Source organism: Arachis ipaensis, chromosome B05, assembly GCF_000816755.2.
Source record: "Arachis ipaensis cultivar K30076 chromosome B05, Araip1.1, whole genome shotgun sequence".
NCBI lineage: Eukaryota > Viridiplantae > Streptophyta > Magnoliopsida > Fabales > Fabaceae > Arachis > Arachis ipaensis.
In genome coordinates this window covers 88,124,942-88,139,040 of record NC_029789.2, presented here as the reverse complement: position 1 = coordinate 88,139,040, position 14,099 = coordinate 88,124,942, and the positions used below count along the sequence as shown (strand labels likewise).

Sequence of the window (14,099 nt, the reverse complement as noted above, 5' to 3'; positions counted from 1 at the left end):
ATTGAAACAGTGATTTGTGTCTAAATGTGAGATTCAGACTCTTTTTGAGATCGCGTTTAATTTGTACGGGTGCTGAGGTGTCACCGTCTAATTTTCTTGTGAGGAGGTAGGGGTGGTACCTCCAAGAGACTCCAATGTTTAAATTAGCAAGGGTTTTAAGCAAATTTTTAGTAGATTGTCAGTGTATTTATAGTCGAATAGATAACCACCTTTTTGGAGTAGTTCTACCTTTATTAGTAAATAACTATTTCCTTTATTTTGGGAGTTTATTGATATCTATCTTTTAGATAAGGTAAAGATAGCAGGAGCGATTTAGAAAAATAGTTACTTATTCAAATAAGTGAGACCAGACCTCCCTTATCGTACCCGACTTCTTGATAGGTCAGATAAGTAGAAGTGGCCACTCTTTTTGGGTGAGTCTCTTTTTTTATTGGGTTTGACTTTATATTTTTGAGTATGAACAGTATTTATATATAAATATATGGTGATTGATGATGAAAATATCTTTTTTTTAATTTTATAAAAAAAATTAAATTAAATTTTTATAGTTCATGCTTTTTATATTAAGTTTATTATTAAATAAAATATAACAATACTAATTTATATATCTTTGTTCTTTGTTTTTGTTCTCAGCATTTTGTCCAGCACCAAATCTAGTCCTGGAGACGTTATAATACCCAAAACAAGGGTTATACCCATAACTCTAGCAGCCTTAGCAATCTTGCAATCTTGTTTTGACAATATTGCCAAAATTTTTGCGGTCTACGGTCTACCCCATTTCTCACAAACAAAACGTTGAAAAACCACGGTGAGAAGTAAAATTTTATATCGAGAATAAATTTAGTGGAGAATATATAACAAGGAGAACCAGAATTTATTGTCTGCTGACAGCAAATGAATATTATTGTTTTTAATCATTCATTTGGTTTCATCTCAAAAATATGGATCAATTCAAAAGTGGTTCCTATTTTATTAATGATTAAATTTAAATTAAAAAGAACCTATAAAACTGACGTTATAAATATTTAATAGATCAGAGTAAAAACACTGTTATTCTAAGAGCACCTAAAAATTCATTGCTTAAAATTTTGGGTCTGTAATATGGTTCCATCCTGGCTTTATTTTATTTAAATAAAATAAATTTTATTTCATTATAAATCAAGATACATAAATTTATCAATTTGTATCATTTAGTTACATTTTTGTGGTCGTACCAGCAGTTAAAATATAAGAAATTTTGAGCTTTTATTTTCGATAATAGTGCAAACAAAAACTCACCCAAAAATAAAGTATCATTTTTGTAGCTTTTGCAAGGTGATCCATGAAAGTGAAAATGTGGGTAAAATATCGAGTTTCTTTTTACATGCAGTACCTGCAAAAATAAAAGTCATAATGTTCACTCAAGATTGTGAGGTACCAGAAGCTTGTAGAAGAAGCTTGTATAAGAATATAGAAGAATTGAGAAAAAAAGAAGCTGAAACTGTTATTGAAAAATTGAATTGAGTTTGTTACAATGTAGATATTTATAAGTAATAAGTAAATGAGTGATTGTGACTTCAGGTTGGTTAAGGAGTAACAGATTTTAGCAAGTATAACTATTTTGACAGCAAGCTGAAGAGGAAAGAGTTTATATTAGCTACACTAACATGCTCCCTCAACCTAAAGGCCTCTTAAGAATCTGCTTCAATTACTCTGAGTAAGCTTCTGAACTTGAGAAATGTTGTAGCGGAAAGATGTTTGGTGAGTGTATCTGCAAGTTGATCTTATGCTGGGATGTGTTGGATGAAGAGCTCTTTCTTAGTAACAAAGTCCCTCATAAAAGACTGATTGAGGGCAAAGTGCTTTGACTTGTGTAAAATTAGGTTGGCAGACAAGAGAACGGCGCTTTGGTTGTCACAGTATACCACGGGATTGGTGGAGCATGGTATTTTGACCTCAGTGAGCAAGTTTTGTAACCAGATTATCTCAATCACTGCATCAGCAATGCCTCTGAACTCTGCTTCTGTACTGCTTCTTGAAATTGCAGTTTGTTTTATGCTTGTCCAAGACACTAGATTTAGACCTAGATAGATCCCATACTAATTTGTAGACTTTCTGTCATCAATATCACTATCCCAATCTGAGTCACAGAAGCCATAAATTCTGAAAGTTGTGAATTTTTTGAACTTCAAACCATATTGGGTTGTGCCTGAGAGATACCTAAGAATCCTCTTTATCGTTTTCAGTGTGATTCAAGAGGGTTACAAAGGAATTGTGCAACTTTGTTTACTGAAAATGAAATTTCTGATCATGTGATTGTAGCATACTGTAGGCTTCTAACGAGCGATCTATAGAGTGTGGGATTATTGAAGGTACCATTACTAAAGGCTGAGAGTTTGAGAGAGAATGTCATGGGGTGGGTACAGGTTTGGCATTGTTCATTTTAGCTCTTTTGAGAAGGTCCTGGATGTACTTTGTCTGCTTTAAGGTTACTGTCCCATTGTTGCTATGCTTCACCTCAATTCCAAGGAAGTAGTTCGTTTTTCCTAAGGCTTTTAGAGAGAATGTGCTATGTAGCTAAGTTATGATGGAGTTAATCTTTGATTCCAAATTGCCAGTCACAAGAATGTCATCCACATAGACTAGAATGTAGGTTGCGGAGGAGGAAGTGAATTTGGTGAAGAGAGATACATCTGACAGTACAAGATTAATATTTAATTGAGGGAGTATTTTGGTGAAAGTTTTTTAAAACCTTTGCAATACACTTTATTTATGCCAATTTAAAAATCTCCACTAATAATTAATTCATTATTGAAATTCAAAATTCTCCCTCAAAACCTAATTTCCTCTTTTGGTAGAAATGAGAGACTGAGTTAGCTGATGAAAAGAAAACGACGATGAAACCTAAGTTCTGTACCGCCATTTCCGCCGCCATTACTGATGAATGGATGTTTGACGGTTTAGAATTTTCAAATGAAATCTCGTTGCAATATAGTTTCTAAACCAACAAATAATTGTTTCATACAAAAGATTGTTTGTCACAAGTACAAATCCCTAAAATTATAAACCGAAGTATTTAAACCTCGGATCGTCTCTCAAAGAAATTGCAGGGTAGTGTTCTTGTTATTGGCTATGGATATGTATATTTTGGGTTTTCGGATAGGGAACAAGAAAAGTATATGATAAAGGAAATCAAATGACGAAAAGGTCTTGGCAAGGTTTGGTGGTCAAGGATCTCTATCCTTATCACTAACCACAATATGATAATTGCAAGGATCAATCCCACTAAGTCATCGTCTAACAAGCAAAGGAAAGTCAAGTGAGCTATATCAATCCAAGTCCATAAGTCCTAGCTATTCACTAATTGAATTAATGAGAGCTAGAGTCAATGGCTACCAACTATCAATCACTTGGACATTAGTAACTCAAGAATTTCTAAGTTACCTTCCCAAGTCAAGAGCATAAAATTCTACTCTAACATCTTCTTAAGCATTTTGACAAACACTTGGAAGGCACAAAAGGAAAGCATAGTAAATTGACAATAAGAATAAAATCTAACAACAATTATTGCAAAGAATTAACAACAACAATCAAAAGGAACATTATTGACATGAATTACCTCAAATTGAATTGAAAAAAAATAGAAGGAACAAGAGTAGATCAACAACAAAGTATGGAAACAACATAGAAGAAATTACAACAACAGAATAGAAGAACAAGATGTAACAACAAAGAATTGAAAGGTCGAAGTAGATGAGAGCATGAATTTAAACCTAGATCTAAACTTATTATCCTAAACCTAATCCCAATTCTAGAGAGAAGTGAGAGCTTCTCTGATAAGAAAATAAAACACAAGGATAGATAAAGGGGTTTAATACATTCGAAGTAATAAAATCCTAACGGAAGGGGGACAAGGAAAGAATGGCGTTAAGAAGAGGAATTTATTGGCATAAAGAGACACAGCGGAAACATAAAAGACAGATAAAGGTTTTTCCTAATAGACCTCTAAGAAACCTGTTCTTAGCAACCTAGGTCACCGGAAGGGATTCCCTACTAGACCTTCAAAGAACTTGTCCTTGACAACCTAGATCAGAGGGATGAAAATTGAATCACTCAATCTTCTCCATGCAACAAGCGAAGCAAATCACTCACGTCACTTAATCACACTAAAAAACGTGCATAAAGCACTAAGGAAATTTTATTAATCAAAGTTATCTCAAATGGTCTCACCAGAGGTGTTTAAATAGGCTCCTAACAAATTAACTAAAAGAGAAGATAACTAATTTATATCAGATTTGATCTTATTAGATTAGATCATATTTGATTTAAATTTTAAAATCTTAAAGATATGATAACTAATTTAAATCAAATTTAATCTTATTAGATTAGATCAGATTTGATTTAAATTTAAAATCCCTAAAAATACTACTAATCAAATCAAAAGTAAATCAAATCTTCCAACAAACTCTAACAGCAAAACAAATTAAAAATAAATGACTAAAATTTGAAAATTAATAAAAAATCTCTCCCATTGAATTCGAAAAGTTTTATTGGGCTTCTTGTTGTCTTGCTTTAACCCAATGGGCCTTATGAATTGTTGCCCTTTTAGCATCACTGTTTTTGAGACGAACTCTTGGTCTTTTTGATGTCCAAGACTGGCATGTCACAATTCTTCTAGAATTTAGATCCTTGAATATGACAAGATTATCATTCCGTCCCTTAGCTCTAAGATGACGAAAATGCTCTCTTGACCACGTATCATTCCCTCCCTCTTCAAAAAGATTCGCCCTCGAATCTTGAATGAGAAGAATCTCCGGGTTCAAATACTGGTGCACAAAATTATGATTACACTTTTCACAACTCCGCACAATTAACCAGCAAGTGCACTGGGTCGTCCAAGTAATACCTTACGTGAGTAAGGGTCGATCCTACGGAGATTGTCAGCTTGAAGCAAGCTATGGTTATTTTGTAAATCTTAGTCAGGAGATTAATGATAAGAGTAATTATATTTATGAAAAATAAATGACATAAAATAAATGGTACTTGTGATTCAGTAATGAGAAACAGGCTGAGGTTCCGAAGATGCTCTGTCATCTGAATCTCTACTTTCGTACTGTCTTCTTCTCCAAACACGCATGGCTTCCTTCAATGGCAAGCTTTATGATCATCTCGGATGAAAAATACCAGGTACGATCTCTGCACGACTAATCAATTGTCGAATTTCTCGTTTCGGATGAAAAATACCATGTACAGCTACCGTACGGCTAATCATCTATCGGTTTCCACTAGCGTCGGAATAGGACCCTTGTCCTTTTGCACACTGTCACTGCGCCCAACATTCGCAGGTTTGAAGCTCGTCACAGTCATCCCTTCCCAGATCTTACTCAGAATACCACAGACAAGGTTTAGACTTTCCGGATCCCAGGAATGCTGCCCATTTGGTTCTAGCCTATACCACGAAGTTTCTAACCTCCGGACTCGGTCCATGGATTAGAAACCCAAGAGATACGCACTCAAGCTGTCGCCCAATGACTACGTTGAGCTCAAATAGAACAGGAGTGGTTGTTAGGCACGCGTCCATAGGTTGAGGATAATGATGAGTATCACGGATCATCATATTCTCTATATAGAAGTACGAGCGAGTATCTTAGAATAGAATCAAGCGTGATTGAATAGAAAACAGTAGTAATTGCATTAATCCATTGAAACACAGCAGAGCTCCTCACCCCCACCTATGGGGTTTAGAGACTCATGCCGTAGAAGATACAATATGAAGTGTAAAAAATGTCATGAGTTACAAAATGAATCTCTAAAAGTAGTTTTTATACCAGACTAGTAACTTAGGTTTACAGAAAATGAGTAACTAAGTGCAGATAGTGCAGAAATCTACTTCCGGGACCCACTTGGTGCGTTCCTGGGCTGAGCTTTCAAGCTTTCACGTTTATATGGCCAAAGTTGGCATTAAACGCTACCCTGAGTGCCAGAATGGGCGTTTAACGCCGAAAAAGGTTCCAGTTCTGGCGTTTTACGCCAGAAAGTTTTAGGCTGACATTGGATGCAAGTTTGGGCCATCAAATCTCGGGCAAAGTATAAACTATTATATATTTCTAGAAAGCCCAGGATGTCTACTTTCAAACGCAATTGAGAGATCGCCAATTGGACTTTTGTAGCTCGAGAAAATCCATTTTGAGTGCAAGAGGGTCAGAATCCAACAACATCTGCAGTCCTTGTTCAGCCTCTGAATCAGATTTTTGCTCAGATCCCTCAATTTCAACCAGAAAATACCTGAAATTACAAAAAAACACATAAACTCATAGTAAAGTCCAAAAATGTAATTTTTGAATAAAAAATAATAGAAATATAATAAAAAGTAACTAAAACATACTAAAAACTATATAAAAACAATGCCAAAAAGGGTATAATTATCCGCTCATCACAACACCAAACTTAAATTGTTGCTTGTCCCCAAGTAACTAAAAATAAAATAGGATAAAAAGAAGAGAATATACAATAAATTCTAAAATTATGAATGAAGATTATGATTGGCTTCCATAGGAACTCAGAATTCAGATAGTGTTATTGATTCTCTTAGTTCAGTGTGTTGATTCTTGAACAAAGCTACTTTATGAGTCTTGGCCGTGACCCTAAATATTTTGTTTTCTAGTATTACTACCGGATACATAAATTCCACAGACACATAACTGGGTGAACCTTTTCAGATTGTGACTCAGCTTTGCTAGAGTCCCCAGTTAAAGGTGCCCAGAGCTCTTAAGCACACTCTTTTTGCTTTGGACCACGACTTTAACTGCTCAGTCTCAAGCTTTTCACTTGACACCTTCACGCCACAAGCACATGGTTAGGGACAGCTTGGTTTAGCCGCTTAGGCTAGGATTTTATTCCCTTGGGCCCTCCTATCCATTAATGCTCAAAGCCTTGGATCCTTTTTACCCTTGCCTTTTGGTTTAAAGGGCTATTGACTTTTTCTGCTTGCTTTTTCTTTTTCTTTCTTTTTTTTCTTTATCTTTTTTTTTGCCATTTTTTTCTTTTTTTTGCAAGCCTTGCTTTTTCACTGCTTTTTCTTGCTTCAAGAAAAATTTTTATGATTTTTCAGATTATCAATAACATTTCTCTTTTTCCATTATTCTTTCAAGAGACAACAATTTTAACATTCATAAACAAAAAATTCAAAAATATGCACTGTTCAAGCATTCATTCAGAAAACAAAAGGTATTACCACCACATCAAAATAATTAAACTAATTTCAAGATAGAATTTGAAACCATGCACTTATTGTTCTTTTTCAATTAAAAATATTTTTCATTTAAGAAAGGTGAAGGATTCATAGGACATTCATAGCTTTAAGACATAGACTCTAAACTTTATTGATCATGGGATAAAAATAAGGCATAAAATAAACATAAAAGCAGACAAATAATAATAAAAGAAAGGAAATTAAAGACATAAAAATAAATGACTCTAATACTAATGCTTATGTAACTCTTAAAACAGGTTTCTAATAATAAAAGTTAGCACAGAGTTAGGACTCAACAACCTTGATTTTGAGGGGTAGGTGCTCCTTCAATTTTTGGGATATTCAACTCTTGAAGGGACAGCTTCTGGCGCTTTAGTTCCTGTAGCTCACGCCCTTGCTTCTCTTGTTCTCTGAGCAGTTTTCAGAGCGTGCTGTTCTGATTCTGCTTCTCTTCTTTAAGTTGATCCATAGATTCTTGCAGCTTATTGACATATGCTTCTAAGCGGGCCCAATAGTCAAATTGAGGAATTTCTGGAGGAGCTCATGCGCTCTCCTCTTGATGAGGTTGTCTTGAACTTTAGGTCCATCCATTACCCTTTTGGTGATTGGGTGTTCAACTGGGATATACTTATCCACACCTATCTGTACCCCCGTATCTTTACATAACAGACTGATCAAGCTTGGGTAAGCCAATTTGGCCTCAGTGGATTCCTTGTTTGCAAATAAGTAAATTTCACAAGGAATTAATTGATGAACCTCCACTTCTTTTCCCAGCATAATACAGTGGATCATCACTACTCTTTTGACAATGACTTCAGAGCGGTTACTGGTGGGAAGTATAGATTGCCCAATGAAATCCAGCCATCCCCTAGCAACTGGCTTGGGGTCTCCTCTCTTTAGTTGGTTTGGGATACCTTTTGAATTGGTTATCCACTTAGTTTCAGGGAGGCATATGTCCTCTAGAACTTGATCCAACTTTTTATCTTTAGCCATTCTCCTATTAAAGGATTCTGGATCATCCTGTAGTTGAGGAAGTTTGAGGACTTCTCTCACTTTCTCAAGATGGAAGTAGATAATCTTCCCTCTGACCATGGTTCGAAAAGTATGGAAGGCAGTTCCCTCCATTCTTCGCTTATCTGTTAGCCACAGATTTGCATAGAACTCTTAGATCATATTTCTTCCCACATTCATCTCAGAATTAGCCAGGATTTCCCAGTCTCTGTTTCGAATCTGCTCTTGGATCTCCGGATATTCGTCTTCTTTTAGATCGAACTTGACTTCCGGGATCACTGATCTTCTGCACACAATTTTGAAGTAATGATCTGCATGTTCTTTGGTACAGAACCTCTCATGCATTCATTGTGGTTTTGTATTGTTTTCTTTCTTGCCTCTTGTAGTGGTTTGTTTTCCTTTAGGGGCCATGATCTTGGTCAGTGATCATAGAAGATCACGCCAAACTTAGAGGTTTGCTTGTCCTCAAGCAAAAGTAAAGAAAGAAGATGAACAGATGGAGAGAAGGATTCGAATGAGGGAGGAGAGGTGATGGCCAAATGTATAAATAAAGGGGAGGGAGGGAGTGGGTTCGAATTTTTAGAAAAAGATATGCTTTGAAAGATATGATTGATAAAAGATAAACATGATATGAAAAAAAGAAGATTGTTTTCAAAATTAAGAGATATAAAGAAGATATGAGGAAGTTAAATCTGAATTTTTGTTTATGCATCTAAGAAATAAAAGATAATATGAATGAATTGAAAAGATTTGAAAAGAAATTGAAAAGATAAATGGGTTTTTGAAAAAGATTTGAAAAGAATATGGAGGAGAATTAAAAGGAATTTATAAGATTATGAATTTTTGTTAACGGAAGTTAGAAATTGAATGCTTGTAATGTTTAGATGCTGAAAATTTTGAATTAAAATAAGAAAATTCGAAAAAAATTGAATTGGAAACGAAATTACCTCTCCCCTAGCTGTTCTGGCGTTAAATACCCAGAATGATATCCATTCTGGCGTTTAACGCCCATCTGGTGGCCATTTTGGGCGTTTATTGCCCAGCCAGATACCCTGGCTGGCGTTAAATGCCAGAAATCCTTTCTCACTGGGCGTTTTTCTGAACGCCCAGAATGATATCTTTACTGGCGTTAAATGCCCAGAATGATAGCCATTCTGGTGTTTAATGCCCAATTTGCCTCTTTACTGGCGTTTTAATGACAGTGAGATCTTTTTCTCTGTGATCCTTCTGTTTTATGTTCTGAACCTTCATTTCCTTGACTTTTTCACTGATAAGCATTAACAAACATAATTAACAAGATTAAATAAACTTATATAATTGTTATAAACATCTAATAATGGCTAGGTTGCCTCCCAGTAAGTGTTTCTTTACTGTCTTTAGCTGGACTTTACTGAGCTTTTAATTTAGTCTCAGCTTTGAGCATTCTTGCTCAACATTGCCTTCAAGATAATGTTTGATTCTCTGTCAATTAACAATGAATTTTTTGTCAGAATCAATATCTTGAAGCTCTACATAACCATATGGTGACACACTTGTGATCACATATGGTCCCCTCCACCGGGATTTCAACTTCCCAGGAAATAATCTGAGCCTAGAGTTAAACAGCAAGACCTTCTGTCCTGCCTCAAAGAATCTAGAAGTCAGCCTTTTGTCATGCCATCTTTTTGCTTTCTCTTTATAAATTTTAGCATTTTTGAAAGCATTGAGTCTGAACTCTTCCAGCTCATTCAACTGGAGTAATCTTTTCTCTCCAGCTAGCTTAGCATCAAGGTTTAGGAACCTGGTTGCCCAGTAGGCCTTGTGCTCCAGTTCTACTGGTAGATGACAGGTTTTTCCATACAAAAGTTGGTATGGAGAGGTCCCTATAAGAGTCTTGAATGCTGTTCTGTATGCCCACAGAGCATCATCCAGACTTCTTGCCCAATCCTTTCTACGGGTGTTCACAGTCCTTTCCAGGATTTGTTTGAGTTCTCTATTCGAGACTTTAGCTTGCCCATTTGTCTATGGATGATATGGAGTTGCCACTTTATGGTCCATTCCATATCTAACCAGAGTAGAGTCAAGCTGTTTATTGCAGAAATGAGTGCCTTCATCACTGATCAGTATCCTAGGGACACCGAACCTGCTAAAGTTATGCTTCTGGAGGAACTTCATTACTGTCTTAGTATCATTAGTGGGTGTTGCAATTGCTTCTACCCATTTAGATACATAGTCTACTGCCACCAGAATATAAGTGTTTGAATATGATGGTGGGAAAGGCCCCATGAAGTCAATACCCCATACATCAAACAACTCAATCTCTAGGATCCCTTGCTGAGGCATGGCATAACCGTGAGGTAGATTACCAGCTCTCTGGCAACTGTCACAGTTACGTACAAACACTCGGGAGTCTCTATAGAGAGTAGGCCAGTAAAAACCACATTGGAGAACCTTAGTGGCTGTTCGCTCACCTCCAAAGTACCCTCCATATTGTGATTTATGGCAATGCCATAGGATCTTCTGTGCCTCTTCTCTAGGCACACATCTGCGGATTACTCCGTCTGTACACCTCTTAAAGAGATATGGTTCATCCCACAAGTAGTACTTTGCATCAGAAATCAATTTTTTCATTTGTTGCTTACTGTACTCTTTGGGTATGAATCTCACAACTTTATAGTTTGCAATGTCTACAAACCATGGTAATTCCTGAATGGCAAAGAGTTGCTCATCCGGAAAGGTTTTAGAGATCTCAGTAGGAAGGAGGGACGCCCCTGCTACTGGTTCTATCCGGGACAGGTGATCTGCTACCTGGTTCTCTGTCCCTTTTCTGTCTCTTATTTTTATATCAAACTCCTGCAGAAGCAACACCCATCTTATGAGTCTGGGTTTTGAATCCTGCTTTGTGAGGAGATATTTTAGAGCAGCATGGTTAGTGTACACAATCACTTTTGATCCTACTAAATAAGATCTGAACTTGTCAATGGCATAGACCATTGCAAGCAACTCCTTTTCTGTGGTTGTGTAATTCTTCTGTGCATCATTCAAAACACGGCTAGCATAGTAAATGACGTACAGAAGCTTGTTATGCCTCTGTCTCAATACTGCACCAATGGTGTGGTCACTGGCATCACACATTAGTTCAAATGCTAATGTCCAGTCTAGTGCAGAAATGACTGGTGCTGTGACCAGCTTGGCTTTCAGAGTTTCAAACACTTGCAAACACTCTGTATCAAATACAAATGGCATGTCAGCAGCTACCAGATTGCTCAGAGGTTTTGCAATTTTTGAAAAATCCTTTATAAACCTCCTATAGAATCCTGCATGCCCCAGAAAGCTTCTGATTGCTTTAACATTGGCAGGTGGTGGTAATTTTTCAATTACCTCTACCTTAGCTTGATCCACTTCTATTCCCTTATTTAAAATTTTGTGCCAAAGGATAATTCCTTCAGTCACCATAAAGTGACATTTTTCCCAGTTTAAAACCAGGTTAGTCTCTTGGCACCTTTTCAGAACAAGTGCTAGATGGTCAAGACAGGAGCTGAATGAGTCTCAAAATACTGAGAAGTCATCCATGAAGACTTCCAGAAATTTCTCTACCATATCAGAGAAGATAGAGAGCATGCACCTCTGAAAGGTTGCAGGTGCATTGCACAGACCAAATGGCATCCTTCTGTAGGCAAATACTCCAGAAGGACATATGAATGCTGTTTTCTCTTGGTATTGAGGATCTACTGTAATTTGGTTGTAACCTAAATAGCCATCCAAAAAGCAGTAGTATTCATGACCTGCTAGTCTCTCTAGCATCTGGTCTATGAATGGTAAAGGAAAATGATCCTTTCTTGTGGCTGTATTGAGTCTTCTGTAGTCAATATACATACGCCACCCTGTAACTGTTCTTGTAGGAACCAGTTCATTCTTTTCATTATGCACCACTGTCATGCCTCCCTTCTTGGGGACAACTTGAATAGGGCTCACCCAGGGGCTATCAGAGATAGGATAAATAATCCCAGCCTCTAGTAACTTAGTGACCTCTTTCTGCACTACCTCCTTCATAGCTGGATTCAGCCGCCTTTGTGGTTGCACCACTGGCTTGGCATCATCCTCCAATAGGATCTTGTGCATGCATCTGGCTGGGCTAATGCCCTTAAGATCACTTATGGACCACCCAAGAGCTGTCTTGTGTGTCCTTAGCACCTGAATTAGTGCTTTCTCTTCCTGTGACTCTAAAGTAGAGCTTATGATTATTGAGAAAGTGTTATCTTTTCCCAGAAATGCATATTTTAGGGATGGTGGTAGTGGTTTGAGCTCAGGTTTAGGAGGCTTCTCCTCTTCCTGATGAGTTTTCAGAGGTTCTTCTGTTTTCTCTGGTTCCTCCAGATCAGGCTGAACATCTTTAAAAATATCCTTTAGCTCTGATTCAAGACTCTCAGTCATATTGACTTCTTCTACCAGGGAGTCAATAATGCCAGTGCTCATGCAGTCTTTTGATGTGTCTGGATGCTGCATAGCTTTGACAGCATTCAACTTGAACTCATCCTTATTGACTCTCTGATGCCAGGGCATTTTGGCCAGTTTCCCTGACCTTTTCTTTACTATTTTAGGGTTGTTTCATGCATTTTCTTAGTAAATAAGCAAGTTTTGGGTAGAAATACACTTACATCTTGATTCAAGAAAACATTGTGAACTTTACATGATTTCATGAGAATTATGCATGAATTGAATGACAAATTGGATAATGCATGATCTCATGACTTGGAATAGAGCTTTGATGCACTTTATTTGCTTGATTTCAGGACAAAGGAAGCAAGGAAGAGCCACGTTAGTAGCCATGTTAGTCTAATTAACGTGACCACTAACGTGGAATGGGCATAAGCTTGTGGCATTAATGAGAAAAGTGATCGCCAATAACGCCTTCGAAAGCCATCATAGCCTACGTTAGTTGCCACGTTAGTTACAGTAACGTGGGAGCTAACATAGAAAGAAAAGAGGAGCTCTAACGTTAGTGGTAAAAGTGAACACCACTAACATTCCAAAAGGCCATACATAAGCCACGTTAAGAGCCACGTTAATCTAATTAACGTGAACTCTAACATGGGAGGAGGAAGAAATTGCCAACGTTAGTGACACTCACCTTTGTCACTAACGTTGGAAATGGCAATTACCACCACGTTAGTGGCCACGTTAATCTAATTAACATGAACTCTAACGTGGGAAAGAGGGGCGTTTGGAGCGTTAGTGACAAAGGTAAGTGTCACTAACGCTCTCGAAGCTTAGGCATGCCCACGTTAAGGGTCACGTTAGTTATACTAATGTGAACTCTAACGTGGGGAAAAGAGGCAATTAGCAACGTTATTGGAAAAGGTGAATGCCAATAACGTTTGCGAAGGATCAAGAGGCAACGTTAGTGGTCACGTTAGTGCCACTAACGTTGAAGTTAACATCGATCATTTTGGTTTGGAACGTTAGTGAAAAAGGTGATCGTCACTAACGTTCTCGAACCCACATTTTCACTTAATGTTAACACCACTAATGTCCTAACTAACGTCCATGCCTAACTCACACCTTTTCTGCAAGCAAAGCTGAGCCCACTGAAGACTATAACTGCTTCAACTCAAGGTCAAAGGCCCATATCTAAGACTTGAAGAGCCAACTAGAAGATCAGAAGAGTAGTATATATAGGAGTAGTTTTGAACTAGTAAAGGAGCTTGGCATTTTGGAGAACTACACTCTATATATTTTACTTTCTCTGTAATTTCTAGTTTAACTTGACAATGCATTCTTCTTTATCTTCTTCCATTTCTAGAGCTATGAACAACTAAACCCCTTTTCATTGGGTTAGGGAGCTCTGTTGTAATTTGATGGATCAATAATAGTTTTC

General features: G+C 37.1%; 1 protein-coding gene across 1 annotated transcript in view; it reads right to left on the bottom strand.

Moving 5' to 3' along the window:
* The window catches only part of LOC107643716 (developmental protein SEPALLATA 1-like), a 28,957-nt gene extending 22,489 nt beyond the window's left edge, over positions 1 to 6,468 (bottom strand). The window contains exon 1 of the mRNA XM_016347434.2: positions 6,442 to 6,468. The gene's annotated coding sequence lies outside the window, so the exon portion shown is untranslated. The remainder of the gene's footprint in view (positions 1 to 6,441) is intronic.